We start from the raw sequence: 5,828 nt of genomic DNA on the forward strand, positions 1-5,828 counted from the left end.
ATGATTTCCCCTGTCGTCTGGGCCTAATTGGTTAATGAGATCCCCTTACCTCAGGCGGGATCGGTTAATGATTTCCCCTGTCCCCAGGTGGGACTGGTTAATGATTTCCCCTTTCGCCAGGCGGGATTGGTTAATGATTTCCCCTTTCGCCGGGCGGGATTGGTTAATGATTTCACCCCTCACTTTTCCGCGCGGCTTGGCTCTAATCAGTGGGGCCGGGCTTAATATACGCCTAAGGGGAGCAATCTGACGGGCGAGGCCGACCTGGAGTAGCTCTCGGAAGGGGTGGGAGGTTGGATTTGAGTCGGTGCTGGCGGAAGGGCTGGATTTCAAGGGCTTGGCCGGCTGGCCGGTGGTTGTCGGAAGCGGTGGGCATGAAGGGATTGTCGGCTTGTAAGGCACGGGCTTAGCGAGGGCGTGGTAGGCCTCGGGAGGAAGCGGGGTGAATGAGGCCGCGGTGGCCGCACCGGGCGTCGCCATTGCCGGCTGCGCAGAGTGGATTGGGGTCGGTGTTGAGTGAGGGGCATTTTCCTTCTGGAAGGTAAGGGCCCGGAGGAGGCTAGTGGTTGGTGCGGTTGTAAGAGTGTGCCGGCGGGTGAAGGGTTGCGAAGGCGGCGCATTTGTAGCCTGCATGGTGAGTGTTCGTGTTGGGGTCGGGGTTGGGGGTCGGTGACGGGGAGAAGGTGAGGGAATAGGGTTAGTGTTGGGGTCGGGGACGGGCAAAGGGTTAGGGTAAGGTTAAAGGGTAGGGTTAGGGTTAGGGTTAGAGTTAGGGCGAGTGTTAGGGTTAGGGTTACGTTTAAGTGCAGGGTTTAGAGCGTGTGTTAGGGCCAGGGTTAGGGTTCGGCGAAGGGTAAGGTAGGCAAAGTGCAGAAGGTGAAATGGTTAACCAGTTAGCAGGCAGGGCAGCCGGCCGGCAATGAGAGCGGCCCGCCCGGTGATAAGGGTGCAGTTAGGTGGCGACCAGCCCAGCAGCTCCAGGGGCTAAGTACGGGTGGGTAAACGGTTAACCAGTTAGCAGGCAGGGCAGCCGGCCGGTAATTAGAGCCGACCTCCCGGCCATACGGGTGCAGTTAGGTGCCGACCAGCCCAGCAGCTCCAGGGGCTAAGTACGTGTGGGTAAATGGTTAACCAGTTAGCAGGCAGGGCAGCCGGCCGGTAATTGGAGCCGCCCGCCCGGCCATCGGGCTGCAGTTAGGTGCCGACCAGCCCAGCAGCTCCAGGGGCGAAGTGCATGTGGGTAAATGATTAACCAGTTAGCAGGCAGGGCAACCGGCCGGTAATTATAGCCGACCTCCCGGCCATACGGGTGCAGTTAGGTGCCGAACAGCCCAGCAGCTCCAGGGGCTAAGTACATGTGGGTAAATGGTTAACCAGTTAGCAGGCAGGGAAGCCGGCCGGCCGGTAATTAGAGCCGGCCGCCTGTCCGCCCGCTAATAAGGGTGCAGTTAGGTGCAGAACAGCCCCTCAGTTTCCAGGGGCTAAGTACATGTGGGTCAATGGTTAACCAGTTAGCAGGCAGAGCAGCCGGCCGGCAATTAGAGCCGCCCGCCCGCTAATCAGGGTGCAGTTAGGTGCAGAACAGCCCATCAGTATCCAGGGGCTAAGTACATGTGGGTAAAGGGTTTACCAGTTAGCAGGCAGGGCAGCCGGCCGGCCGGCAATTAGTGCCGACCTCCCGGCAACAAGGGTGCAGTTAGGGCGCCGACCAGCCCAGCAGCTCCAGGGGCTAAGTATATGTGAGTAAATGGTTGACCAGTTAAGCAGGCATAGCAGCCGGCCGGTAAGCGGAGCGTCCCGCCCCGTAATACGGGTGCAGTTAGCTGCAGAACACACCGGCAGGTCCAGGGACGAAGTACTTGGACGGGGAAACGGTTAACCAGTTAACAGGCAGGGCAGCCGTACGGGCAGTAGAGCCGCCCGCCCCGTAATACGGGTGCAGTTCGCGGCAGACCAGCCCCGCAGCTCAAAAGTCTAAGTGGAGAACGGGGAACCGGTTGACCGGTGAGCCGAAGCATGCCAGCAGGCAGGGAAGGTGCAAAAAGGGCCGATAAGACCGAACCGGCACGAGTAACAGGCTGCCGGGGGCGGGTTCCCAGCAAACCAGGTGAGGGGGCGTGGCCGGAGGCCGCGCAGCAGAGCCGCCCGCCCGTGAGTACGGTTAGAGGCAGCAGCGGGCTTCCCCAGCAGGGCAGAAGCCGAAGTGCAGGGAGCGAAATGGTTAACCAGCGAGCAGGCAGCATTCCGGCAGGGCTGGAGGGCGAAAAACGGCGTAAAATAACGGACCGGCAGGAGGAAATGGCTGCCGGGGGGCGGACCCAGAGCCCTCACGTGAGGGGGCGGTTCGGGAGGCAGAGCCGCGCATGCGCGGTTGGAAAACGCGTCACGTCGGAGCAGGGTGAAATCATTAACCAGTCGGCCGCTTCGACGTCGGCTGGCCGGGCCGAGGAGGGTCGGACCGGGGAAAGGTTCCCGGTTTCGTGTCCGTCGGGTGGTCCCGAGTGCGGCAGGAAAAAATCCGGAGTCCTGGGAGCCTTTTTTAAAAAAGAACCGGTCCGGGATGGGGTCGGATTTGGAAGCGTTTGCGGGGCCTAGGTGCCTCTTCGTCGGCATGACTACCGGACGGTCACCCGCCGATCGGCATTTGCGATTTGTTGGCTGGGGAGGTTGGCGGGGTACCTGCAGAATAGTAGGAGGTGGCAAATCGAGAATCGGTCGACATCGCCAAGTGCCTTCTCGAGCCTCCAGGTCTGCAGGGACCGACCCAGGCTGCCCCCAAACCGACCGCGAGGCCGTGCCGGGCGGCCATTTTTGGCCATTTTCGGCATTTTTCGCGTCTTTCGGTAGGTCACGGAAAGCGGCGGCCTGAAGCCCGGGCGTGCCCGGGGAAGGCTCCCCTTCGCCCGCGGGACCGGATTTGCCCCGGAAACGTCCCGAAGCCGGCCGGGAAGGCGGTTTCGAGGGCGAAGCACCTCCGATTGCCTTCGCAAGGCCGGGGAAAGTGGCCCCTGGGCCCGGGAGAGCAAAATCCGTGCGAGGACGGAAGCCCATGAGGTCAGATCCGAGGCTCTTAGCCGGCGCCCGGTGGGGGTATTCCCGCAAAGAGCAGCGAGTGCGCCCGGCGACGGGTCAAGTTGCAATTTCTGGCATGCCACGCCTGGAGCTGGTTCATGAGTTCCCCTCGGAAGTCCCGATGAGGAAAGGGCAAAATGGCGTTTTGCGGGCTTTGGGGCCTCTTCGTCGGTAGGACTACCGCCCGACCTTACGGTTGGAATTGTCGGCAGGGGAGGTTGGCGGGGTACCTGCAGAATAGTAGGAGGTGGCAAATCGAGAATCGGTCGACATCGCCAAACGCCTTCTCGAGCCTCCAGGTCTGCAGGGACCGACCCAGGCTGCCGCCAAACCGACCGACAGGCCCTGCCGGCGGCCATTTTTGGCCATTTTCGGCATTTTTCGCCTCTTTCGGCCGGGATGGAAAAGCGGCGGCCTGAAGCCCGGGCCTGCCCGGGGAGGCCTCCTAATCGCCCGGGGCGACCGGATTTGCCCCGGTGAGAGCACCGGAAACGTCCCGAAGCCGGCCGGGAAGGCGGCCAAGGGCGAAGGACCTCGGATTGCATTGGCAGGCCGTGCAAAGTGGCCTCCGGGCCCGCGAGACAATGCAGGGTGCCCTCGGTGTGCCCCTGAGAAATGGTTAACCAAACGAAGGACAATGCGCCTCGGATAGCATTGGCAGGCCGTGCAAAGAGGCCCCCGGGCCCGCGAGACGTTACAGGTTGCCCTCGGTGTGCCCCTGAGAAATGGTTAACCAATTGGACTTAGTCTCTGGCGGAGAGGCAAAGTGTTTTCACGAGAAATGGTTAACCAATTGGACTTAGTCTCTGGCAGAGAGGCAAAGTGTTTTCACGAGAAATGGTTAACCAATTGGACTTAGTCTCTGAACGGCAGGCAAACTGTGCCCCTGAGAAATGGTTAACCAATTGGACTTAGTCTCTGGCAGAGAGGCAAAGTGTTTTCTCGAGAAATAATTAACCAATGAGGCCAATGGACCTCGGGTTGCATTGGCAGGCCGGGCAATGTGGCTCTTGGGCCCGCGAGAGCAAAATCCGTGCACAGACGGAAGTCCATGAGGTCAGATCCGAGGCCTTTACCCGGCACCCGGTGGGGGTATTCCCGCAGAGAGTAGCGAATCTGCCCGGCGACGGGTCAAGTTGCAATTTCTGGCATGCCACTCCTGGAGCTGGTTCATGAGTTCCCCTCGGAAGTCCCGATGAGGAAAGGGCAAAATGGCGTTTTGCGGGCTTTTAGGGCCTCCTGGACGGTAGGACTACCGCCCGACCTTACGGTTGGAATTGTTGGCAGGGGAGGTTGGCGGGGTACCTGCAGAATAGTAGGAGGTGGCAAATCGAGAATCGGTCGACATCGCCAAAAACCTTCTCGAGCCTCCAGGTCTGCAGGGACCGACCCAGGCTGCCGCCAAACCGACCGACAGGCCCTGCCGGCGGCCATTTTTGGCCATTTTCGGCATTTTTCGCCTCTTTCGGCCGGGATGGAAAAGCGGCGGCCTGAAGCCCGGGCCTGCCCGGGGAGGCCTCATAATCGCCCGGGGGACCGGATTTGCCCCGGTGAGAGCCCCCGAAACGTCCCGAAGCCGGCCTGGAAGGCGGCCAAGGGCGAAGGACCTCGGATTGCATTGGCAGGCCGTGCAAAGTGGCCTCCGGGCCCGCGAGACAATGCAGGGTGCCCTCGGTGTGCCCCTGAGAAATGGTTAACCAAACGAAGGACAGTGCGCCTCGGATTGCATTGGCAGGCCGTGCAAAGGGGCCCCCGGGCCCGCGAGACGTTACAGGTTGCCCTCGGTGTGCCCCTGAGAAATGGTTAACCAATTGGACTTAGTCTCTGGCAGAGAGACAAAGTGTTTTCACGAGAAATGGTTAACCAATTGGACTTAGTCTCTGGCAGAGAGGCAAAGTGTTTTCAAGAGAAATGGTTAACCAATTGGACTTAGTCTCTGGCAGAGAGGCAAAGTGTTTTCAAGAGAAATGGTTAACCAATTGGACTTAGTCTCTGGCAGAGAGGCAAAGTGTTTTCCAGAGAAATGGTTAACCAATTGGACTTAGTCTCTGGCGGAGAGACAAAGTGTTTTCAAGAGAAATGGATAACCAATTGGACTTAGTCTCTGGCAGAGAGGCAAAGTGTTTTCAAGAGAAATGGTTAACCAATTGGACTTGGTCTCTGGCGGAGAGACAAAGTGTTTTCAAGAGAAATGGTTAACCAATTGGACTTAGTCTCTGGCAGAGAGGCAAAGTGTTTTCACGAGAAATGGTTAACCAATTGGACTTAGTCTCTGGCAGAGAGGCAAAGTGTTTTCAAGAGAAATGGTTAACCAATTGGACTTAGTCTCTGGCGGAGAGACAAAGTGTTTTCAAGAGAAATGGTTAACCAATTGGACTTCGTCTCTGGCAGAGAGGCAAAGTGTTTTCAAGAGAAATGGTTAACCAATTGGACTTGGTCTCTGAACGGCAGGCAAATTGTGGCCTTGAGAAATGATTAACCAATTGGACTTAGTCTCTGGCGGAGAGGCAAAGTGTTTTCCAGAGAAATGGATAACCAATTGGACTTAGTCTCTGGCAGAGAGGCAAAGTGTTTTCACGAGAAATGGTTAACCAATTGGACTTAGTCTCTGGCAGAGAGGCAAAGTGTTTTCAAGAGAAATGGTTAACCAATTGGACTTTGTCTCTGGCAGAGAGGCAAAGTGTTTTCAAGAGAAATGGTTAACCAATTGGACTTCGTCTCTGAACGGCAGGCAAATTGTGGCCTTGAGAAATGAT

Source organism: Cetorhinus maximus, unplaced genomic scaffold, assembly GCF_964194155.1.
Source record: "Cetorhinus maximus unplaced genomic scaffold, sCetMax3.hap1.1 HAP1_SCAFFOLD_3373, whole genome shotgun sequence".
In the NCBI taxonomy this organism is placed as follows: Eukaryota; Metazoa; Chordata; class Chondrichthyes; order Lamniformes; family Cetorhinidae; genus Cetorhinus; species Cetorhinus maximus.